This window comes from Cricetulus griseus (assembly GCF_003668045.3).
Source record: "Cricetulus griseus strain 17A/GY chromosome 1 unlocalized genomic scaffold, alternate assembly CriGri-PICRH-1.0 chr1_0, whole genome shotgun sequence".
Taxonomy (NCBI): domain Eukaryota; kingdom Metazoa; phylum Chordata; class Mammalia; order Rodentia; family Cricetidae; genus Cricetulus; species Cricetulus griseus.
Window position 1 is genome coordinate 178,079,501 of NW_023276806.1, and position 27,294 is coordinate 178,106,794.

The window sequence follows — 27,294 nt, forward strand, 5'->3', positions numbered from 1 at the left end:
GTCTATATAGCAGATTTCTCATTTTCAAAATGAATGTTTCAGATTGACTTTTCTCTGAGTCAACTTTCAGCTTAGTACTTAAACTATTTTGTAACTCTCTCTCTCTCTCTCTCTATATATATATATATATATATGTATATATATATATATATGTAAATATGCATATAGCCACTTTGTATTACTGTTGGAGTCTTGGGAATTGGTTTTGTAACAGCATACTGAATATTAAAGAGGTTTAATAACAGCTGGGTTCCTACACATCAGTAAGGGTCTGAAAACCATCACTGATATACTGAAGCCCGGAAGTAGACCCTTCAACATTCCCCACTGATAGCACTTAATCATAACAGGCACCCTGGACTTGGATAGCTCCTGTTCATTTGAAATGAGGCAAAAAAAGTGTGATTTATCTGTGTATGTGTTCATCTTAGACAAAATTCCAAGAGGCAGATTTCTAATAGCTCCAAGGAGAAGTTGGCTGTTCAGAGCTCATTATGTTACTTGTGGTCTAGCATCCTTTGGAGAATGCTAAACATAACAACCTGTGGGAACATGGGTACTGCTTAGCTAGTTCGTGTGAGTGCGGTTAGTGGTTGACACTGTTGTATTTAATGCACTGTGTTGGCCACACTCAGTTCTTGGAACTTATAAAAAAATTCCCTTGTTTTTATTAAAATTTAAAAGCAGAAAAATTGGAAGGAATGATGAGTACAGCTTATCTAATTTATGGGCAGTAGCCTAGGCAAGCCTCACCTTCCCCAATCCTGAGACCTTGGGCTTGCACCTATAGCCTAAAGATAACCCATTTCTTTTTAATTTGAAAAGGAAAGAGAGAGATTATCCAAGAGAAAGATTCTAACCGTGGAAAAGCCCTGTGGGAATCCGGATAATGTGCTGTAAAAATTCAATTGCACAGAACCAAGGTTCATGTTAGTTAGCTTCTAGGACTATCTGTTGCAGTGGGCTCCGGATTTCCAGTGTTGGCCTCTGGACCCATCTTATGGCGCCGGCTATAGTTTTGGCGCCATCTGGTGGATCTTGGCTCTGTGTCTAAAAAGGAAGGATTTCAAACTCTTGTTTGACTGGAAGGTCAAAGACAGAGGAAGTTTTGAAACCACTCTATTAGTTGGCAACTATTTCATTGTCTCAACTAGAGAGTCTGATGAGGAAATGTTGGCGATGAATGTATCCATTCTTCCTTTCTCCTGATTTTCCAGATGGAGTTTGGGAGTACAATCACATGAACACACAAATACACATACACACTACATTTTTGTCCACCCATAAAGTCTTTGGTGAATCCTCATCCTGGAAAGTAATGCCTGTGACACCTACTCCTCCAGAGGCTTATATGTTCTATATCTTTTGTTAAATCTCCAGCTGACCATGCTTGGTATCCATTGCTCTACCTGGTATTATTTTAAGGTTCTACTGGATCCTTCTTCCCTTTTGTAGTTCATCGTTTTGTGCCTTTGTGCTTTTGCTTTGTTCATATTTCCCTTAATTCTTACCCAAATTCTTCTTATTCGTTATACTGCTCTCTTTGTTTCATAATTTTCAGCTCTTTCCCACCATGAGTTCCTGGAAATGATAGCTTGGATTCTGTTATGTTTTCATGTATATAAACTTTACATTTTATAATTTTCCACCAGAAGATTGAACTCATTTTTGAGTTGTGTGATGTTTTCAGGGGCATTTAGAGAAGTAAACACAGTGACACTTTTGAGAGGTACTTAAGTTCAGATGAGGTGGAGGGTGGGGTCTGAATGATGGGCTTGTGATTAGGGCCTTATAAGAAATGACAGTGTACTATCCTATGACTGTATTTTGCCCTAAGACAACCACAATGACCATGACCATCAAGTGGTTGTGCTCATAAGTAATCTGCCTCCTCTCTCTCTCTCTCTCTCTCTCTCTCTCTCTCTCTCTCTCTTTCTCTCTCATCACAGGAAGAAGGCAGCTATCTACAAAGCCAGAGGACAATGCTTGCTAGAACCCTATCAAGACAGATGAATGCTAGAAACTTTGTCTAGAATTTCAATCTTTCAGAAGAAGTTTGAAGGTGGAAAAATCTACCATTTAACTTCTCCAGAATAGGGTATTTTATTACAGAATCTCAAGATGACGTAGTAAGTTCTTTCACAGATCTCTAAATTGGTGGTTTATGTTATTTGTTTGTTGTGATGCCAACATTCTTATTTCTTCTACAAATAATAATTCTCCGTATTGGTGAAACTCCCACAATTCTTCTAAGAAAACATGGATTTTGTGATGATAGTCTTTTGACCTCTACTCTAATAATCACAACTCTTTGAAGATATCTGTTACCTACACATTGGGCCTACATTTGCTTGTACAAAACAAAGCACCTGTATTCCTCTTTATTTCATTCCACTAAGAATACAGATTAGTCATAACCTAAAAGCACCTAGGATATGCTATTGTCTGTCTGTCTGTCTGTCTGTCTGTCTGTCTGTCTGTCTGTCTGTCTGTCTCTCATTTTAAAGGACGAAGATGGCCATCTCCAAGTCCATAGGAGAGTGCTTACCTGAACCCTGTAGCTGGAAGTTTTTCTCTGTCTCGCCAGGTCCCACTGAACTGGTTTCTTTCTTGCCTTTTGGACCCCCCATCCACTTATGAAATAATCATTCTGAGGCTTAATATTAATTATAAATGTTTGGCAGATGGCTAAGGCTTCTTCCTAGCTAGCTCTACATATGAATTAGCCCTTTTCTAATATTCTATATTTTTCAATGAGGTTGCTGGCTTTTTACCTCACATCTTGCTCCCCCGGTGGCTCCACAGAACCTCCCTGAATCCATCTTCTTTCATGCTACATCCTTGTTTGGATTTCCCACCTGGCTTTATTCTGCATTGCCATTGGTCAAAACAGCTTATTCATCAACCAATAAAAGCAACATATATTCACAGCATACAGAAGGACATCTCACATCACTGCTCCTTTTCTGTTTAATTTAAAAGGAAGGATTTAACTTTAACATTATAAAATTATATATAACAAGACAGTTATCATGCAAAAATTACAATTATGATATTTAGTCTATTTGTATTTGGAAAAAATAAAGAAAATACTCTATCTTTGTGAGTCTAAAGTTTTATATCTAATTAATTTTTCATCATAACTAAGGAAACTATAATTACAACTACCTGGTCTTCTACTCCATCAAAGACCCCAGAAGAATGTAATGTTACCTAGATAAACAGTAAGCGCATTGTAAGCAACTTTCACAACTATAGAAATGACAGGAATATCTGACTGCCTGGACAGCCACTGAAAGTTCTTCTGTAACACTGGGGCATCCATCTTCAGTCTATAAGCCCATAGTATCTGGCAGAGTTTTCAACAAAGTAGGAAATTTGAAGATCTGTTCTGCCTTATATTGGCAAAGTTCGTCAGTAGCTTTCTTCTGTGTCCTGCAATATGTCTGGAAGTTTGTTCTGTGAAGCAGGAACCCTGAAGGACCATCCTATTTTGTTTTGGCAAGTTTAGCAGTCACTTTTCTGTGGGTCCTGCATGTCCAGTTTATACAGCATACAGTGAAACAGTCCAGGCAAGAGCAGTTTTTTTTTTTTGCCCTAATGGCTAGTCTTGTCACATTGAAGGTAAACTCCATAAGAAGTTTCTTCCATGTGCATCATTCTCTTGAAGTAATTGGTGTTGCCAGGAGCAGATAATAAACCATTTTAAATGCCAAATTCTGTAGGTCTTTAAAGTGTCTAAAAATTACCTATCCATCTGAAATATATCTCTGTATATCTAGAAAACCTAACTAACATGACTATAAGGTTGACTATTATAGATGACTATTATTCTGTGTTTTTAAATTATATGTTACATTTCAATTGAGTTATATAAACATAATATCTTAAGCAAGAGTAGAAATGTACATACATTATAACAAAATTGACCTTAAATTTCTATCGATAAACCAAAATCTATACAATGTAAAATATTCATTTAGAATATTTAGAAAAAGATTGACTGTGGCCATTTACATTTATAATCAATGTCCCTTAAATGAAAATAAACATTTATAAACAATCATTTGGGGAATTTGGGCATAGTTGTCTAGTCTACTTCCTGCTGATTGTTATGTGCAGTTATCTTATGAGGAGACTGAGAAAATTTAGAAATATGGTTCATTCCTGAGTGGGGTGTTTTGTGGTTGGTTCATCTCAACCAGCAGTCCTGAAGCTGTCATGGATGTTGGGATCACCTAGGGCATCATTTCATGGGGTATTGTTCTATCAAATTGCTTTGGCCTGGAAGGATCCACAGCTTCTCATATTCTTTGGAAACAAGAGCAAAACCTCTTTTCCAGTGCAATATATACTTAGACACAGATTTTGAATTCAAGATATTTTTAAAATATTTATGTTGGTTTAGCTTAGCAGCCCTCACAATCAAATATCTCTATGTAGTTAGCTCACTAACAGTAAAAAAAAAAAAAAAAAATTCAAAGAAAAAACACAATAATATACACAAACCAGAGTCTCTGTGTATTTTCCATCTTTATGTGGCCCATTATAGATTTTTAACTCTATGAGTCCATTAAGAACCTCAGCTTATTATCCTCAAATTATTTTTTTGTTTATCTATGGCTCCATGTTCTATGTGTTCTCTCTCAAGCCCACACTTATCAGACACACTGTGACCTATTTAGAGGCCTTTTTTAAAATCATTTTTTAATTTGAATTAAAATCAAGATTGATTTACATGACAACCCCAGTTCCCTTCTCCTTCCCGTCCTCCCCTACCACCACCCCCAGCTAAAACCCTACCTATCACATATCCTTTCTTCTATTCTTCCTCTAACTCTAACTTTCTGCGCCCTCCTCATGACCTCTGCAGCCTTCCTCTTCTTCCCTTCTCATTCTCGTAGCTACCTGCCCCTTCCCTCTTCCCGTGCTCCCAATTTGCTCAGGGGATCTTGACCCTTTCCCCTTCTCCAGGGGACCATGTATGTCTCTCTTAGGGTCCTCCTTGTTTCCTAGCATCTCTGGCAGTGCGGATTGTAGGCTAGAAATCCTTTACTCTATGTCTAAAATCCACATATGAGTGAGTACATATCATGCTTGTCTTTTTGTGATTGGGCTACCTTGCTCAGAATGGTTTCTTCTAGTTCACTCCATTTTCTTGCAAATTTCAAAATTCCATTTTTTTTTTCCACTGAGTAGTACTCCATTGTGTAAAAGTACCACGTTTTCTCTATCCATTCTTCAGTTGAGGGGCATCTAGGCTGCTTCCAGTTTCTGGCTATTACAAATAGTGCTGCTATGAACATCATTGAACAGATGTCCTTGTTGTATGAATGTGCTTATTTTGGGTATATGCCTAGGAGTGGAATTGCTGGATCTTGTGGTAGACTGATTCCCATTTTCTTGAGGAGTCGCCATACTGATTTCCAAAATGGCTGTAAAAGCTGGCACTCCCACCAGCAGTGGAGGAGTGTTCCTCTTTCTCCACATCCTCTCCAGCATAAACTGTCTTTGGTGTTTTTGATTTTGGCCATTCTGACAGGAGTAAGATGGTATCTCAGAGTTGTTTTGATTTGCATTTCCCTGATGGCTAAGGATGTTGAACACTTTCTTATGTGTCTTTCAGCCATTTTTAGATTCTAGAGGCCTTTCCCTCCCCCTGAATCTGTTCTTATTGCATATTTGTAATCCTTTTCTTTCTTTCCATTTTTTAGTTTTTGATTTCATTTTACATTCCAACCACAGTTCTCTCTCCCACTCCTCCTCTTACCTCCTCTTTGCCTCCTCCAATCCCCCTCACTTCCTCCTAGCCCATGCCCAGTCCACTCCTCCTTATGAGTAAGGTCTCCCATGAGCAGTCAACACAGTCTGGAACAATAGGCTGGGGCAGGGACCGGCCCCTCTCCTATGCACTAAGACTGAACATGGCATGCTATCATGGGGAGTGGATTCCAGCAAGCTAGCTCATGTACTGGGATTATATCCTTGTCCTACGGTCACTGAGCATGGCATCTTACCCTAATCCTTTTCTAACAAGGGAGAGTTTTTTTTTAATGGTATTCAGGCATGGCTAGGACTAAAATGGCTGCCTCCACCCCATTCCTTGCTTTCCTGAGAGTCTAGCTTCATGACAGAGGTACTGGCAGAAGCCACCTATATCTCCTCAACTCTGGGGAGGTTCATGGTGCTGGCTGCTCATAAACTCCATGTAAGTGTTTTTGGCAGCAGGGCTTCTTGAAAGAGCCACAAGTTTGTCTCTTAAAGGAGTTGCACTTCTGCTTGCCTCTAGCAAACAGAGCCCACCCAGGGGAATGCTGTTACCAAGAAGTTGTGCTTGACTCTGATATTTTGTGTTTAGAGTCCCTTTTTAAGCGTTTGTCATGTTTTAGATGGGAATCTTGCTAAACATTTGGGAAACATGTATTTGGAGGTTTCTCGTCCTGTCTGGTTCTATTCTGCTTTGCTATTGGTCAAAACAGCTTTATTCATCAACCAATAAAAGCAACACATATTCGCAGCATACAGGACATCAGAACCCTATCAAGACAGATGAATGCTAGGACATTTATCTCCGATTTCCACCTTCTAGAAGCATCTAGGTAGTCATACCTAAGTGTCCTGGAAAACATGTTCATCAGATTGTAGGTGCTTATATCTAATTTCAAGAATCCTTCTATTTTACCTTTGCTATGATTCTTTGTCTTTCTCTGGCTAGTTTTCCTTAGGTAAGATTAAAATATTGTATTGTATACTCCTTATTCTGTCATAGCATAACCATAATAATCATGATGTCATTATGATCATAAATAACTTACATTGCTATATCTTATAATGGAAATGTGTCCTGATAACTGTGTTTCCATTGTTTCACTAACATCATAAAATGTACTTCACAGGATAAGACCATCACAATCACTACTGACACCTAGATTTGCATTGTAAATATTCTGTCATTGACTCCAGTGTCATTATGCAACCTAAGACAGTACAGTAGAGCCCACTATTTGAAAATTGCTTCACTGTTCACGAAGTTGAATCTTAGTATCCTGGAAAGCCAAAGATTGATATTGATTGTTATTATTTTACATTTTATTTTACTAGAAAAGTCAAAGTGATTTTTCCAGGTGAAAGAAGCATCAATGTGGGAGTAAAGATGGAAACCTGGACTCCTTACTTTCAAATTCAATGTTGTTTCTGGTCAGCCAAATTATGTCTCAAATCACAGGCCAGAAGTGCATTTGTGTTTCCACAGAGCCCTCTCACTGCAATGCTTATTTCATGGCAGATTCTTCTTTCTGAAGTGATGCAAATGCTGTTTCCAAAAAATCAGTTCTACTTTCAAACAGAGGTCCTTGGTACCAGTGTGGGAACTCCCTGCCGCTTTTCTTCCCACAGTCACTCACCTTTGAAAATAGAGACTCTCCAAATCATGGGGAAAATGTCAAGATAACTAGCAAGGAACACTGAAGACAGATTTAAAGGGAGTACAATTGGGTTGGCACTACAGTATGATCTAACTCTAGAAAGGTTGGGGGAGCCTCAGGGACACCTAGAAGACTATTATGTGATTGGGTAATCATAACTTTAGGGGAGGCCTGATTTTGTTGTGCCCAAATTCTGAATCCCCAAATCACCAAGAGGCCCATTTCAATGCAAAAGCAATGAGTATTTTATTGCAGTTGTTTAACGAGCTAAACCCATGTTAGCTTGGGCCTTTCATCCATCTACCATGGCAGATGGCTGGGAAAAGACTCCAAGAAGCCACTGGATAGAGAACTTATAAGGCAGTATAAGGGGAGTGTCTAGGGGTACACATAGGCTCAGGATTGTTGTGCCTTCAGGCTTGGAGGACTTGCCCTGTGTTGATTGGTCAACTGGTTGTTATGGCCCATAGGCCCTCCCAGGGTGATTGCTATGCTCTGCACGTCATTGCTGTGCACTTGTCCGTAAAGCACACCCAGAGCTGTAAAGCATAGCACCACCAGCTAACTTCTGATTGGTTCCTTGCCAGGAGGCAGGCATCGGACCTCCTAGTGACCAAGGCAAAGTCAGGCAAGAATGTGTTCTGTTGTTATGGCTGCCAAAATGGGCAGCTGGTCCCTTCAATTCTACCCTGACTAGCTGAAGGATAGTGCCATATTTTCCTGATGTCTTAGGGTTTAGGATTTCTTAGCCAAAAAACCTACCACATGTGCTGTGAGGTAAGGGGTTGGGAAACCATGTGTCATAAAAGAAGTATCTCTTCTATTTTTAACAGTACAGTGTAAATGGTGACCAAGGGTATTGTTTGATTATTCACATTGTCTCCTATAGTTAACTAAAACTTCCTAATGAATCTGCTGGGGCCTGGCTTGTCCCATGATACAGAGGCTATCTATTCCGGACTGATGTCTTTGGGGCTGAGATGGGACCCAGCCAAATGGCTTCAGGTCCATCCCTGAGTAGAGGAGTTCTGGACTGGGAAACTCTTAGCTACCCAACATCGATAAAGACCAGACACAGGCATCTTGTCATTTCAGGGGGGCTCTCAGTCCATGCTGGAAACTGGAGTCTCCAGTTTAATCAAGCATCCTCTGAAATAGCTTTCCAACAGTGGGGGTGACCACAGAATACGTCTACTATCATGTATAAAGCTGATATAAAAAAATTATTTTATCCCTAGTGACACACAGTCCCTAGGCACATAAACAAATACCTCAGAACAGGTGCAGGCACACCCAGGGCCTGTTGTTATGCATACTAGGAGACATTCTCTAATCAGGCAAGCCATCCAGCAGTAATTAGCCGGGCATCTGAAAGACAATGGGCGATTCAGGCTCCTGGAAATACAACTGAGGTTTGGACCCCAAAACTTTATATATATATTTTTGGGCCCCTAAATGAATCAACTTTGCATCTATTAAAAAATGTGTGATTTCAAAAAATATTCTAGACTGTGGTTTGGATACTTTTCTTATTTTTTGCAGGGTCTTATATAACTGATGACCTCAAACTCATTATGTACCCTAACTTTTGATTCTCCTCCTTCTTTCTGTCCAGTGCTGGAGTTAAGGTGTGTATTCCACTCTACATGGTTTAGACAGTGCTGTTATCGAAATCTATGGCTTCATGCATGTTAGGCAAACTGTTTTCCTGTTGAACTACATAGCCAACTGTAGTTTTAAAGTACTAAAGTAATGACATAAATTATGTTGAACTTTTGGCTTTGATCTTTAAAATTCATATTTATATTAGAAAATTTTATCAATTTAATAAGTATTTATTGATAATCTACTGGTCTTGTTACTGAGAAAAAAGACACGGATTTTTGTCAACCATAATGAAGTTTATACTTCATTTGCATTCCCATATACTTGTTTAAATAAATAAAACAACAGTGCATTTTTTTTTTACAATATCTTGCCATTAATAGGTCAGAATTTACTTTTAACTTTTGTCTAAACTCCCCTTGACAACACTAACTCCCACAAGCATAACAAGGCAAGAGATACATTTGGCAGTACAACTATTTATGTCCTGTCTTCTGTGTTGCCAGGGTGATGGTAGCAATACTGAAAACATTGGAGGTGGTTGTTACTGGCAAGGATCCTGATTTTTAGTCCAAATGGAAGGACTGTAAAAAGCAAAATGTAGGCTGGAATGTAGGCAGTATACTGGCTATGACTTTATGTAAACTGGATGAATGGATTTGGTGATTAACAGCTGTGTATGATATTCTTAGAAAAGCAATGTCCATAGGCAATATTTCTTTTAAATTATGAAATAGTGGTGATCACATCCAATATTTAGGGGTGATTTTGAGCAGCTAACACACTATGATCATATGATTTCAGAAATTAGGGCTTCTTTCACCCTTAAATATTTCTAATTTCCTTAGAAGGGAAATGATTCAGAAGGTACACTGAGCCTGCAGAAGCAACTTGAAATGAAGAGTTAATGCTGCCACTCAAGGGACCAGCTCCCCATTTCGGCAGCCATAACAACCGAACACGTGCTTGTCTGACCTTGCCTTGGTCACTAAGAGGTCAGATGCCTGCCTCCTGGCAAGGAACCAATCAGAAGTTAGCTGGTGGTGCTATGCTTTACAGCTCTGGGTGTGCTTTACGGACAAGTGCACAGCAATGACATGCAGAGCATAGCAATCACCCTGGGAGGGCCTATGGGCCATAACAACCAGTTGACCAATCAACACAGGGCAAGTCCTCTAAGCCTGGAGCCACACCAATCCTGAGCCTGTTCGTAACCCTAGACACTCCCCTTATGCTGCCCTACAAGGTCTCTATGCAGACGCTTCAAGCCGTCTTTCCTAGCCATTTGCCATGGTGGATGGATGGAAGGCCCGAGCTAGCATGGGGTTAGCTCATTAAACAACAATAAAGCCTCATGCTGTTTGCATCAAGCTTTCGAATCCACTTGGTGATTGGGGTGACCATGGTCCTGAGCTGAGATCCTGGAGGCCTGAGTTTTCCAGGGTTCTTACACCACAGTATAAGTGCAACTTGTGAAGGATTTCTAAAAACACATTGATAACCTACTTTAAAGGGAATATAGTCGGGTGGTGGTGGCATATTTTAATCCCAGCACTTGGGAGGCAGAGGCAGAGGCAGAGGCAGGTGGATCTCTGTGAGTTTGAGACCAGCCTGGTCTACAAGAGCTAGTTCGAGGACAGGCTCCAAAGCCACAGAGAAACCCTGTCTTGAAAAAACAAACAAGCAAACAAACAAACAAACAAGGGAATATATGATTATACACTCACCTGGGAGGAGACAGTCCTCTGTGAGGTCTATTGAATTTCCTGTCTCAGCTGAAGGACCATGCTAGCTCACATGCCAGACACTGGGGGATAGCCATTAGTGGTGTTTTTTTTTCTTACCAACTTTATCAGTCACTCTTAACTCCACGTCAGCTAGGATATCATCACAGGCTCGAAGCAGTGTGGCCTTATGAAACCCTTTGCCCTTAGACATATAGTGCAGTACTTGAGTGTGTGTGTGTGTGTGTGTGTGTGTGTGTGTGTGTGTGTATGAGACAGACAGAGAGAGAGAGAGAGAGAGAGAGAGAGAGAGAGAGAGAGAGAGAGAATGAGCTAGATATGGAGATACATACATAGACATCTCCAGATGTTCTTCTTTGAGCTCATTTCTCCAACTGTTGCCACCATTTTTTAATTACTTAGTCCTCACTTTAATTACTGTGCACTCAAAATACCTGCACTAATTTTAGCTTTCTATATCATGCTTTGTCTCATACATGTCGTGTATCCTCCTTTGCTTGGAGTATATGGCTCTGACCTGCTCTTATAAGGAAAGTATTCACATCATAAGCATCTTAACAATGAGTCTGTTTAATGGCACCTATCTTGTAATTATACATCTAGCCTTACTTCCCATATAGTCTGTTCAGCTCTTCTTAGCATACATGTTTTATAATCCAGTGTATATACCAGAACACAAATACTGTCTTACTTTTCTGTCTTCCTTCTTGTTTTCATTTCTCCTTAATAAACATAATCATCCTATGGTCCTCTAACCAGAACTGACCATTTCCTCAGTTAAATTAATCTAGAATTTATGTTCCTTTTGGGTTCCATAAACCTCTTTAATACCATTCAGTTCCAACTAAGCAGTGATGATTTCCTAGTTGGCACTATATTGTTACTTAACCAATATTTACAGTATATTTATCCATGAGTCCGTCAGTGTGCTAGGCTCTGGGGTAAGACAAAAACCCATGATTCCTCTCTTAATGAACTTTAAATTCTAGAAAGCTCAATAATCATTAAACAAATAGGCCCTAAATAAGCAGAAAAGCATCACCTCTGACAAAGTTCTATAAATGTCTTGCTGTGTGTGCTTTGTGACCTTTGTATCTAGTGCTACTTCTAGAGGAGATACAGAATATGACACCTGATACATGATGAGACCTTAATAGTATGCAGGATGCAAACTAGTGATTGGGCATACAGTACAAGGCTTTTTACTAGACTGGAATTCACTGAGGGCACAGAGGCCCTGCCCCAACCGTCAGCGATCTAAGAGACTCTGTCAGAATTCATTTTGCTTGGGGGTAGGGAAGGCACATTTTCCATAGAGACTCTCATCAAGGAACACACCTTCCTTTCCATTGGCAGTAACCATGTACATGCCTGTGGTAGGATCCCTTCAACTCACAATTAATTGCATACTACACACATATACAGAAGGGATACTAATTAACTATAAACAAAATAATATATCTATTGAGTATTTCCCAAAATGCAGACCAGTTTCCTACTTGTTTATATATAGGTTGGCATTTAATCTTCACAATCATAACTCCATGAATCAAACATTTAAAAGGCATATTGAAGGTCATAAAATGGGGAACCTTTCTATAAGCTAGTGTATTCACCATTGCACATTTCCTTTGTAATGAGCATAACTGGCTAAGCATTATTTTGTAGTTATACTATTTTTGTTATATTGAGACAAGAGGGGAGAGAATACGTAATCTGCATGTGCTTACATAATGAGTAATACCAGAACAGGTTTCAAACCCATCAACACATAGCCTGTTATCATGTGCTGCCATCGGGCAGATCCTAATTTGATTTCAAAGACTGCAAGGAGGGGTCTGACCCCCCACTTCAGAGGGATCTCTTTAGAAAATGTGTACTTTTTGCTTCCTAGTTCTAACTCACTGTGGAATTTCAATAAAACTCATTGTCATTATCCAAATTTCTTTTGTCATTTGACACATCTGTGGATTTCTATCTCTTCTAGGTAAATGTGCAAAGTTTAATATCAAGATTACTTAAAATATAATTAGGAACATATACCTTGCGAATAATATCATTTTATGTAAGCTCCATCATCAAAAACTTCCATTATCTAAACTTTAAAAAGACACAGGTAAAACATAAATGAATAAATAATTGTGAAAAAGAATAACAAAGAAATATTTCTACAATTAGTTTTCTGGCAACAGAGGGGGTGTTATAACCAGCTTCATGTGTTACAGCCATGGTTTTCAGGAAATGATTTTATCATACTCCTCTACATTCCCTTGCTGTTGTATGAAAAATGTAAACAGGGTTTAAACAGATTCTAAACTGAACTCTTATAGCACAAAGTTCTAAGCTGCCTTTGAGTTTTCTATTGTAAAAGTATTTCCTAAGGGAAAGAGATTGTTCCCTTTTTTCCGATTCCAGAATGCCTCCCACAAATAAGACTTAGTATTGGAATTACCAATACTAAGCAGACATAGGAGAATATGCACCACTAGTCAAGAAATGTGTTAATGATTCTCCTTTAAATACATGAACATGCTTGTTGTGATAATACGAATTGACAACTTAATAATCAAGACACCAAACATAGAGAATACAAAGAATATTAAGAGCAGCAAAGAAAAATGGCCAAGTAACATATAGAGGCAAACCTATCAGAATTATACCTGACTTCTCTATGGAGACTCTGAAAGCCAGAAGTTCCTCAATAGATATTCTACCAACTCTAGAGACCATGGATGCCAGCCCAGAGTACTATACTCAGAAAAGCTTTCAATCACTATAGATGGAGAAAACAAGATATTCTACACAAAACCAGATTTAAACAATACATAACCACTAATCCAGTCCTACAGAAAGCACTGAAAGAAAAATTCCAACCTAAGGAAGTTAACTACACTCACAAAAAAGATAGGCAATAGATAATCCCTCTTTACTAAAAGACAAAAGCAAAAGTGGGGTAAATCCACACATAATACCACCACCAAGAACACATCCAAAACAAACAAGAAAATTAACACTCACTGGTCCTTAACTTCCCTCAACATTAATGGGCTTAACTTGCCTATAAAAAGACATAGGCTAACACAATGGATACAAAGACAGAATCTGTCCTTCTGCTGCATACAAGAAACACACCTCAAATTCAAAGACAGGCATTACCTCAGAGTAAAGTGTTGGGATAAGATTTTCCAATCAAATGGACCTAAGAAATAAGCTGGTATAGCTATCCTAATATCTAACAAATTAGACTGCAAACTAAAATCAATCAAAAGAGACGAAGAAGGTCATTTAATAATCATCACAGGAAAAACCCATCAGGAAGAAGTCTCAATTCTGAACATCTATGATCCAAACACAAAGGCACACATGTTCGTAAAAGAAACATTACTAAAACTCAAATCACACATAAGATCACATGGTTATAGAAGGAGACTTTAACACCCCACTCTCACCACTAGACAGGACAACCAGACAGAAACTTAACAAAGAAACAAAGGAGCTAACAGAAGTTATGACCCAATTGGGTTTAACAGATATCTATAGAACATTCCATCCAAACACAAAAGAATATACCTTCTTCTCAGAGCCACATGGAACCTTCTCTAAAATTGACCACATACTCGACAACATTCAAACCTCAACAGGTACAAAAATATTGGAATAACCCCCTGTGTCTTATCAGACCACTATACTTTAAAGTTAGAATTCAACAACAACACAAATTGCAGAAACCCTACAGACTCATGGAAGCTGAACAATGAATAATTACAACATTCCTGTGTCAAGGAAGAAATAAAGTAAGAAATTAAAGACTTCCTAGAATTCAATGAAAATGAAGACACAACTTACCCGAACTTTATGGGACATTTTGAAAGCAGTGCTAATAGGAAAATTCATAGCATTAAGTGCCCACATAAAGAAACTGGAGAATAGTCACACTAGGGAATTAACAGCACAACTGAAAGCTCTAGAACAAAAAGAAGCAAACTTACCCCAGAGGAGTAGACACTAGGAAATAATGAAACTGAGGGCTGAAATTGATAAACTAGAAATAAAGAAAGCAATACAAAGAATCAACAAAGAATGTAACAAAGAGTTGGTTCTTCGAGAAAATCAACAAGATAGACTAACCTTTATCCAAATTAACCGAAAGGCCGAGAAAGGACATGCAAATTAACAAAATCAGAAATGAAAAGGGGAACATAACAACAGACACTGAGGAAATCCTGAGAACCATCATGTCATACTTTGAAAATTTAAAGAAAATGGACAATTTTCTGGATAGATATCGTTTACCAAAATTAAATCAAGAACAGGTAAGCAATTTAAACAGATCTATAACTCCTAATGAAATAGAAGCAATCTTCACAAGTCTCCCAGCAAAAAAAAATCCACAGGGCCAGCTGGCTTCAGTACAGTATTCTACCAGAATTTCAAAGAACAGCTAATACCCATACCCCTCAAACTGTTCCACACAATAGAAGCAGAAAGTTCACTGCCAAACTCGTTTTATGAGGCTGCAATTGCCTTGGTACCCAAGCCACACAAAGACGCAACTAAGAAAGAGGACTACAGACCAATATCCCTCATGAACATTGATGCAAAAATACTCAAAATACTGGCAAATAAAATCCAAGAATACATCAGAAAAATCACCATGATAAAGTAGGCTTCACCCCAGGGATACAGGGATGTTTTAACATAAGAAAATCTATCAATGTAGTTCACCATATTTTCGAGCCCAGATTGTATCATTCCCACAATACAGAGGCTATCTATATGTGACTGATGTCTCTGGGGCTGAGATCAAATGGCCCCGAGTCCATCCTTGAATCAGGGCTGGGGGGGGGGTGCTGGACTGGGAAAGTCCTACCTAACCAATGGCAATAAAGACCAGACAAAGGCATCTTGTCATTTCAGAAGGGCTCTCAGTCCGTGCTGGAAAACTGGAGTCCCTGGTTTATTCAAGCAACCTCTTAAGTAGCTTTCCAACAGTGAGGGTGACTGCAGAAGGCATATACACCGTTTATAAAGCTGATATCAAGTAATCTTTTAATTATTTAATTATTTAATTTTGGCAAGATTGCCATTTTTACTTTTAATTCAAGAGGCACCTAAACAGTCTCTAGGCACATAAGCAAAACCCTCAAGATAGGTGTAGGCACACCCAGGGCCTAGGTCTGTTGTTATGTAAACTAGTAGATATTTTCCACTGAAGCCAAGCCATCCAGTGGTAATTTAGTTATCATCTAAAAGACAATGGGAGATTCAGGTGCCTGGAAAATGGAGTGGACCCCAATACTTTATAATCCATAATTTTTGGACCCCAAAACCATAAAAACAAACTGCAAAAGAAAAACCACATGATCATTACACTAGATGCTGGAAAAGCCTTTGACAAAATCCAACACCCCTTCATGATAAAGGTCCTGGAGAGATCAGAAATAACAGGAACATATGCGAACATAATAAAAACCATAAACAGTAAACCAACAGCCAACATCAAACTAAATGGAGAAAATTAAATGTGATTCCTCCTAAAATCAGGATCAAGACAAGGATGTCCACTCTCTCCATATCTCTTCAAGATTGTACTTGTTCTAGCTAGAGCAATAAGAGAAGAAAAGGAGATCAAGGGGATACAAATTGGAAAGGAAGTCAAACTTTCACTATTTGCAGATGATATGATAGTTTACATAGTGACCTGAAAAACTCAACCAGGGAACACTTACAACTGATAAACACCTTCAGCAAACTGGCAGGTCACAAGATTAACTCCAAAAATCAGTAGCCTTACTTTATACAGATAATAAACATGCTGAGAAAGAAATCAGAGAAACATTACCCTTTACAATAGCCACAAACAACATACAGTATCTTGGAATAATGCTAACCAAAAAAGTGAGAGATCTGTATATCAAGAACTTTGTGTCTTTAAAAAAGGAAATTAAAGAAGATATCAGAAAATGGAAAGATCTCCCATGCTCTTGGATAAGTATGATCAACATAGTAAAAATGGCAATCTTGCCAAAAGCAATCTACAGATTCAATACAATCCCCATCAAAATACCGACACAATTCTTCTCGGACTTTGAAAGAACAATAATCAACTTTATAAGGAAAAACAAAAGACCCAGGATAGCCAAAACAATCCTGTACAATAACAAACTTCCAGAGGTGTCACCATCCCTGTCTTCAAGCTCTATTATAGAGCTATTGTCCTGAAACAGCTTGGTATTGGCACAAAAATTGACAGGTAGAACAATGGAATCGAAATGAAAACCCTGATATTAACCCACACACCTAAGAACACCTGATTTTTTACAAAGAGCTAAAATTATACAATGGAAAAAAGAAAGCATCTTCAGCAAATGGTGCTGTCATAACTGGATGCTGGCATATAGAAGACTGCAAATAGATCCATATCTATCGCCATGCACAAAACTTAGGTCCAAATGCATCAAAGACCTCAATGTACCTTGAACGAATTGGTACAGGAGACCATTCCTGAACATAATGCCAGTAGCACAGACTCTGAGATCAATAATTAATAAATGGGACCTCCTGAAACTGAGAAGCTTCTATAAGGCAAAGACACAGTCAACAAGACAAAATGTCAGCTCACAGAATGGGAAAAGATATTCACCAACCCCACATCTGACAGATGGCTGATCTCCAAAATTTACAAAGAACTCAAGAAGGTAGTCTCCAAAACACCAAATAATCCAATTAAAAAGTGGGGTGCAGAACTAAATAGAGAATTCTCAATAGAGGAATCTAAAATGGTTGATAGACACTTAAGAAAGTGTTCAAAATCCTTAGCCATCAGGGAAATGCAAATCAAAACAACTCTGAGATACTCCTGTCAGCATGGCTAAAATCAAAAACACCAAGGACAGTTTGTGCTGGAGAGGATGTGGAGAAAGGGGAACACTTCTCCACTGCTGGTGGAAGTGCAAACTCATACAGCCACTTGGAAGTTCAGTATGGCGATTCCTCAGGAAAATGGGAATCAGTCTACCAGAAGATCCAGCAATTCCACTATTAGGCATATACCCAAAAGATGCATATTTATACAACAGGGAATCTGTTCAGCTATGTTCATAGCAGCATTATTTGTAATAGCCTGAACCTGGAAGCAACCTAGATGCCCCTCAACTGAAGAATGGATAGAGAAAATGTGGTACATTTACACAATGGAGAACTATTCAGTGGAAAAAACAACGGAATCTTGAAATTCACATGCAAATGGATGGAACTAGAACCAACCATCCTGAGTGAGGCAACCTAGTCACAAAAAGACAAACATTGTATGTACTCAGTCATATATGAATTTTAGACATAGAGCAAAGGATTAATAGCCTATACTCCATACCGCCAAATAAGCTAGGGAACAAGGAGGACCCTAAGAGAGACATACATGGTCACCCGAAAAGGGGGAAAGGGGCAAGATCTTTTGAGCAAATTGGAAGCATGGGGGGAGGGGAGAGGGAGCTAGGAGAAAGACAAGGGGAGAAGAGGAGGGGAGAGGAGGACATGAGGGATCAGGAAGGTTGAGTCGGGGGAAGAACAGAGATCAACATAAGAGATACAATAATAGAAGGAGCCATTATAGGTTTAAAGAGAAATCAGACACTAGGGAAATGTCTAGAGATCTACAGGGATAACAATAACTAACCATCTAAGCAATAGTGGAGAGTCTACATTAAATGTCCTTCTCCAATAATGAGATTGATGACTAGCTTATATGCCATCCTACAGCCTTCATCCAGTAGCTATTGGAAGCAGAAGCAGACACCTACAGCTAAACATTGAAGTGAACTCCTGGAATCCAGTTGCAGAGAGGGAGGAGTGATGAACAAATGGCTCTAGACCAGGCTGTTGAAACCCACAAACAGCTGACCTGAACAAGAGGGGCTCATGAATCCCAGGCAGATATCTGGGAAACCTACATAGGACTGTTCCAGACCCCCTGATCATGGGTGTCAGTTAGGAGGCCTAGGCAATCTATGAGGCCTCTGGTAGTGGATCAATGTTTATTCCTAGCATACGAGTGGCCTTTGGAAACCCATTTCACATAGAGGGATACTATTTGGAGCAGGGCTTCAAATGATATGACATACTCTGAAGATCCCCCATGGAAGGCCTCACCCTCCCTGGGGAGCAGAAAGCAGATGGGATAGGGCATTAGTGGGGGGTGGGGGGGAGGGGAGAAGGAGAGGGAGAGGGAACTGGGATTGACATGTAAAAGAAGTTTGTTTCTAATTTAAATAAAAATAACAGGAAACCAAAAAGAGAAAATGTTAGGGTTGGATTAGGCCATGTGCATGCCTTCCAGATGGTCTTTCTTCCTTCCTTCCTTCCTTCCTTCCTTCCTTCCTTCCTTCCTTCCTTCCTTCCTTCCTTCCTTCCTTCCTTTCTTTCTTTCTTTCTTTCTTTCTTTCTTTCTTTCTTTCTTTCTTTCTTTCTTTCTTTCAGTTGTGTTTATTGAGGTGGAAAATCTCACCCTGATTGTGCATAGGATTCGCTAGGTTTGGGTTCTGAGTTGTATAGAGTGGAAAGGGGAGCTGAGTGACATGTATGCACTAATTAATTTCTCTCTGCTCTTGAGAACAGATGTGTTTTGAACAGCTGCTTCAAGTATGTGCCCATTTGACTTCCCTGCAATGATGGGGTGTGACCTGAAACTGTGAGCTAAATGAGCCACTTCTCCACTGAGCTGCTTTTGTTGAGGTGTTTTGTCATAACAATAGGAAATGAATATAGGACACTGGCTTAAAAAGGTATGCAAGATAAGCCACTGAAGTAACCTTGGTTCCACACCTTTGCTCTGGATGAAGCTGAGGTGAACCATTGGCTGACTGAGCCTATGGAACTGCACTAGCAAGAAATTCTCCTCACTAATTGCTTATTTTTCATCAATCCTCTCTCTCTCTCTCTCTCTCTCTCTCTCTCTCTCTCTCTCTCTCTCTCTCTCTCTCTCTCTCCCTCTGTGTGTGTGTGTGTGTGTGTGTGTGTGTGTGTGTGTGTGTGTATGTCTGTTTCTGCCTCTCTCTGAGATGATTCAAAGTGAGACAAAATTCTGAAATCTGCTTTGTTGTTTAAATGTTCAAATTAGTAAGAAGTCAGGAAAAATCTTTCTTATCCTGTTGTAGTTTAGAATCCTTTGATTATTTCCTCAGGGTCCACTGTGAGGGCAGCTATGGTCCACAGGGGCTGCTCCTTGGGATTGCTAAAGTTGAGCAGCATCAGTGTGTGGACATAAGTCTGTAAAGACACAACCTCAGAAGGCAGTTCTGCTGGACTCCTTGGTAATTTTCATGAAAGTGTTTTTAGAAACACCAGGGTTTGGAACTGGAGAGATGGCTCAGAGGTTAAGAGCACTGACTGTTCTTCCAGAGGTCCTGAGTTCAATTCCCAGCAACCACATGGTGGCTCACAACCATCTGTAATGAGATTTGGTGCCCTCTGCACCAGACTGTATACATAATAAATAAAGATGCAAGCCTTTAATCCCAGCATTTGGGAGGCAGAGACAGGTGGATCTCTGGGAGTTCGAGGCCAGCTCTGGTCTCCAGAGCCAGTGCCATGATAGGCTCCAAAGCTACACAGAGAAACTCTGTCTCGAAAAACAAACAAACAAAAAAACAAAACAAAACAAAAAAAATCTTAAAAAACCCCAAAATACCAGGGTTTGGCATAGCATATACCTTCCATGCCTAGCTCAAGCCCTGCAATACATGTTTCCCACTGCCACCCACTATTTGCTAGGAGCTCTTCCCAAAGCTAGACCAATGCAGCTACCATATATTCTTGAACTGTCAGAACTTTGATGTAAATTAGCAACTTCATTATCAAGTCAGATGCCTCAGCTATTTATTATAGCAATAGAAAGCTAATAGTAATCCCTATCTCTCACAAAAATCTAATTTTAAGGTTCCATGGTTCTTATTGATCACAACTATCAAAGTTGTAGTCTGCTGTATAGTTTTTATACCACAAATTCTTTCTTGGGTAATGTCAGAAGGTTGGCTGTTAATCTTATCATTTTATGATATGTTCACTCACTTACTTATTTGTATGGGTGGTCAGAAAGTAAATATTCTGACAGAATCTAAAGCAAACTATGAAACATATATATATATATATATATATATATATATATAATTAGGAAGACTTTTAAATGTTTTAAATAATTATGTATGAACTTAATGTCAAACGTGGTAAGCAACAACTATTTATTTAATTAAATTGTAGAAAAAATCTACCAGGTCAGAGATGATAACTGTCATCCTATTTCTATGTATTCTAAGAATTACTTGGCATAACACGATGCTCCAATGTCATCATATGATTTCTGCATATTGAAGTGAAAATTGCTTAGGAATTGTGAATTCTAGAAGATTTTCTAACACATTGAAGGACAGTATCAAAACACTGTCTACAGGAACTTGATATTCTAAAACTCCATAGCAAAAGAAAGGAGACATTGTGAAGAAGTAGTGTGACTTTTGTGTTAGAACACGCAGCCCACTTTATTTTCCTTTCATCTTTTGGAGACATGGTTGGTCTTTGTTTCTTCAAGCCTCTTCCAGTTGATGTCACCACACAATGAAGAATGGGAATGGACTTCATGTATTTGTCCAGGTTCTACTCAGACTAGACCATGAAGAGGACCTCAACACTGCAGAGAAGTGCTCCGTTCTAGATTCATTTCTCTTTTTTGTGATAAAAACACCCTAGCAAGAAGCAACTTATGGGAGAAAGGGCTGATTTTTAGCTCACAATTCCAGGTTCCATCATAGCAGGGAAGTCAAACTCGGAGAAACAACTGAAAGAAGAGAGAAATAGATGCATGCTCACTTAGATGCAGCATAGGATTTTTTTGGGGGGGGGAGTTGTTTTGTTTGGCTGAAGTGTAGAGGTGGAGGTACACTATTTAAAACTTCTTTCATAAGAATTAGATCATTATTAGGCGATGGTGGTACAGTCCTGCAGTTTAGTCCTTGGGAGGGAGATTGAAGCAGGAAAGTCACACATTGGAGGTCATATTTGGCTATGTGGTTAAGTTCCAAGCAAAGTCAACGAAGGATTTCTAAGGATACTTTCCAAAAGAACAAAAGAAGCAATAATTACCAGCAAAAATTGTAAGAAAAAATTCTATAAACATTAAGCGAAGAATTCATTTATACAGAAATAAGACTGCTTGATATCTTAATAGTAAAATATCTCTGTAAATATTAAAGCATTTACTGTAAAACAAAAAGAGACAATGAAACTGAAGCATATTAGTCTAGAAACTTCAAGATAGAATAGGAAAGGCCACATAAAACACTTTGAAATTTGAGGTGATGTCATGAATATTATGCCTAATTAATTCCCCACTAAATCACTTGCCAGGAAAAGGGAGAGAACAGGTAGCCACAAAAGCATATGAAAGATGAGACCTTTTATAAAACATTGTAATGATGAAAATTGTTAAGGAAAGCCTATATTTAAAATTCTAAACATCTGTAAATATAAATGTATGTGACATAAACTTTATTCCCTGAATATGTGAAAACTTTTATATGTGAAAATATTTTAAAGTATTATAAGTGTTTGAATAATGTAAGTAATATATACATACTTGCAAATAAATTAAATCTAATATGTGCATTTTAGTTAAATTTGCTTCTGTCAAAGGCATTTAAAATTAGTAACATTTTACTGACAATAAAATCCTCAAATTTAATTGAGACTCTTTATTATACAATTTCCCTTCAGATTTTAAACTACTATTATTCTTTTCTTAACTTTAAGTCGCTAAATAGCTTTTTCTTGATCAGTACCTGTTTTTTTAATTAATTAATTTATTTGTTTGTATTAGGTCAAGAAGTTTGCATTCTTCTGTGTGGATTTTTGTGTTTCCAAGCTAAAAATCTCTGTCAGTGAAACTTCATTTCTCTTCAGAGTCATCCACAAGAGGAGAATGATCAATGTCGAAGAGAACAGCACAGTGAAACCTCAGCAGAAAAGTCACTGTCAGGGAAGCAGAGGCCCCTGACGCAACACTACAGGTTATTTTTCTTATCGTGCTGTCTATTCTCCACTACTGTTAAAACCAAAAAGAAAAAAAATCCTGTTTCTTAAGTACTTTCTGTGTTTCTGACCTCAAATTATTCAGATATACATTAGCAAACATAGTCCCATTTAATACAAGTATTCTGCTTAGTAATTCTTTGCTATTGAAATATTGACTTGATGGCCAAATTTTAGTGAACGGTAAGATTTTTTTTAGAGGAAAATATTTTATTGGGGAGATTCACTTAGAGTTCAGCCGTTTAGTCTATTATTATCATGGCAGGAAGCAAGGCAACATGCTGGCAGACAAGGTGCTGGAATTGAGAATCCTTACATCTTAACTCATATTTGTAGAGGAAGGTCCCATAATGCCTTTCTTCTATCCTTGACTTTAAAGCCAGAACTACATGGCTAAAGCTGCCAAGGACTTCTGCTTGCTGGGTCCCTGAACATGGTTTTCTTGTTTAACTACATCTTCACTAGCTTTCTGTTATAACCATGCTTTCCTTCATTGCCCAAATTTGGCTGTTTTGGGACTTGCTTTCTAGACCTGGCTGGCCTCAATATCTGCCTTTCAAGTTCTGGGATTAAAGGCATGCACCACCACACCCGTTTCTAATATTTTCTTTAATTACTTTATCTGAGTGAGATCTTGCTCTTGGTCACCACTCTCTTTATTCCATTTCTTAACCTATTTAATCTCCTTGACTTAGCTCTACTCCACTTTCTGGTGCTCCTTTTCTCCTCTGATTTTATGTTTTGTAATTTACCCTGTTCATCCTGCTCCTTTTCATTTTAAATCTTCTTTAGAGTCCAGTAGTCCAGTAGGACAGTGAGATTTTAATAAAATCTGTTGTGCTGTGAAATTAGGAATATGGAGTTTGAGGGCTCAGCCTCTTTTATTTACCCAATAACATGATAATATATTTATCCTATATTAGTAATATTACCCATGCGTTCCTCTATTCATTTCTTTAACAAATATTTCTTCCCTCTTGTCTGTCACTGTGATTATTTCTGACACAATAAGAATAGAGAACCCTTGCATTCATGGAATATAAATTTTATGCAGAGATAGGTATCATTTAAAAACCATAATCAGTGATATATTGTAATTAATGATAGAAACAGAAATATGTGCTTACTTCGTTGAGGAACCCAAAGGAGAACTAAGTTGAACGGTGGTTAATAAAGGAAAGAAACAGCCCCTTTCAAGAGCTATGGAGCAGGGATAGAAGCAGGAGACTAGCAAGTCTATGGTACAGACAAGACATGAGGATGGGCAGACTGCAAATCACACAGAGCTTATTAGCTGCATAGTTTCTCAAGGTGTTTTTTGTTTGCTTGCTTGATTTCCTCCATTCAAGTGCATCAAATACTATAAATAACTGCCTGAATTATAATTTTAGTTTGCATGTGTGCATGTATGTGTGTGTTGGGGTTGAGTTCATACATGCCTAAACATGTAGAAACAGGGGTCAACACTAGGAAGTCTTCCCCTATCTCTCTCCATCTTATTTTTCCTTCTTTTACATTTTTTTCTATTTCTTTTCATTTAAATTAGAAACAAGCTTGTTTTACATGTCAATCTCAGTTCCCTCTCCCTCCCCTTCTCCCTGCCCTTATTCCAACCCCTTTCTGCCCCCCAGGGAGGGTGAGACCTTCCATGGGGGATCTTCAAAGTCTGTCATATCATTTCCCTCCATCTTTTTTATTGAAAACAAATTTTCATATAATATATTCTGTTCACAGTTTTCCTTCCCCCAACACCTCCCAGATCTTCCCCACTTTGCCACCTATCCAACTCCAACTCCTTTCTTTTAGAAAACAAACATATGAACAAGAAACACCAAGGAAACCATAACAATCATAAAAATAAGAAGCACACACATGTACAAAATCCACAAAAAATAAAAAATCAGAAAATACAACATTTGTAAAACATCAGTAAGATAAAATATGCCCAAACAAAACAACCATGAAACTAATTGTACAAACTACCATTGTATGGAGCTTACCCTGCAATGTGGTTAACAGACCAGGTGAGACCTCACGGGAGAGAACTCAGTTTTCTTTGACAAGCAGATGCTGATTGAAGATAGCATCTTGGTTAGAGATGGGAGCACATGTCCACTTCACCCTCTAGCTTCTCTTCTAGCTTGAACCTATGTAGGCTCTGTGTGTGCTGCCACAGTCTCTGTGAGTTCATATGTACATCAGACCTGTTATTTCTGGAAGACTCTGTTTTCTCTCCATCCCTCCTGGCTCTTACAATATTCCTCCACCCTCTTCTGTGCAGCTCTCTTAAGCCCTGAAGGGAGGGCCTTGATAAGGACTGAGTGTTCCTAAAGCTCTCTTTCTCTGTACATTGTCCAGTTGTGGGTCTTTGTAATACTTCTTATCTACTGTTTGGGGAAGTTCCTTCGATGATGTCTGAACAAGGCACTGCTCTGCAAGTATAGCAGAATGTCCTTAGGAGTCATTTTATTACTACTGTGTTCAATCAGCAGAGAAATAGCACTTAGTTTTCTCCTAGACCCAATGTCAATCTAGTTCCAGCTTTTTGCCATCCTATTATTGTCAGGCAGTGGTTCTATCTCATAGAGTGGGCTTAAATCCAACCAGAGTGTTTGGTTACTCCCACAACATTTGTGGGACTACAGTACCATGTGTCATTCAGGTCACTGTCTTAGATCCCAGGGCTTACAGCTGTGTCGCTGGTTACCTTTCTCCTCTTGTAGCATTCAGAGAACCTTTCATTACCACAAATATTAGTCAGGCTCTAGACAGGTACCAGATCAACCACTATGTCTCAACCTTAATTTTAAAAAATTTACTTATGTTTATAGATGTGCATACATGTGTTCCTATATGTGTTTATGTGTACCATATAAATACAGAAGCCAATGGAAAAGAGAAGAGAAACTTGGTCTTCCTGGAACTGGAATTATACGTAGCTGTGAGCTACCGTGTAAGTGAGGGAGACTGAAGCCAGGCCCTCTGAAAGACCAGCAAGCAACCATTGCTCCAGCCCTTTTCCTTATTTTTGGGACAGGGTATGTGACTGAACCTGGAGTTCTCTGGTTCAGCTGGACTCGCTGGCCTGAAAAGCTGTGGGATCTACATATCTGTTCTTCCCACTGGTGGTATTATAAATTATTATAAATGTGCACCTCCAAGCCCAGCTTTTATGTGGATGCTAGGTAACTGAATCTACTTGTTCATGCTTTCACACAAATGCATCCATCCTCCCAGACTCCTGAGCTGTGTTTTCAAGACATAATTTAGTTGCATTTTTGAGAATATTAAAAGACACAGAATGGCTTTGGGGAGAAATTAAAATCTGTTGCATTATTTGTAAATAGTATGGTGGTGCTTTGGAATAGGGTTTTAATGGTGCAGAAACAAAAAAATGAGTATAGAGTATTGAATCAATAAGAAAACTGATTTCTTGGTGAGTTGAATAGGGTGCTGAGAGAGAAAAGAAATGGTCAAGAATATCTGTTAGTCCTCAAGTAGACAGACAATGTAATGTTGTAATGTTTGACACTGGAAAGGGAAATGAGTTCAGACATAGTTTGGTTTGTATATATGGATGTGAGGAATTTTAATCATCTAAGAGGTACCAAGTACACAACGAAGTTTGCCAACATCTTGGACTAGAAATATTCATTTTTGAGTTACAAAAATGTGTTTCTTCAAGTAAAATGAGGTCAGGTATAGGGAGGAAAAGACAATGAGAAGCCCCAAAATATAAAGGTAATTAAATCCAACATTATCTGGCCAATTAACAGACTGGATCCATAAATTATTTATCTAAAATAAATGTGTTAGTAGTATTAACTATTAAATTTATTTAAAATCTAATCAGTATTACATATCTGTAAACATGTTTTGCATATGATGTGATATGAACTCAAGTAGGCACATGCAGGAAATGCAAAGGATAGCAGTGGAGAAAATTACTAGCTCTGCCTGGAAAATAGATAAGACATTAAAGAGAGAGAGAGATGTTATCTTCCCTCAAAGTATCTCTAAGAATGTGTTGTTCATGGTAGCTTTGTCTTAAAAGAGAAATGAAAGCGGAATTCTGATTTCATCAAGTCTGAGATGCTTCCTGGGAGACAATAAGAAATGTTGCTGTGTGAGATGGGATATAGTGGATCCAGGAGAGGTCAAGATGGATTCTGAACTATGTCTTATGACAGAGAACAACAGATGCTTCATTCTCTAAGAGCTAGAGTGGCACAGGAGAGAGCTGTCAGATGTGAAGTGACTCTGCTGGGAAATCTTAGCTTTGCTGTGTCTGCTAAACAGTGAAGGATCCATCTCCCTAAGTTCCAGTTGCTTCGTAACTAGCCTCCCATTTGTTTTGCGTAAGGACCAACATGCTTATGTTTTGCAGAGACCAACAATTGGGTACCTAAATTTGACCTTTGTTTTAGAGCCAGCAGAGCTTC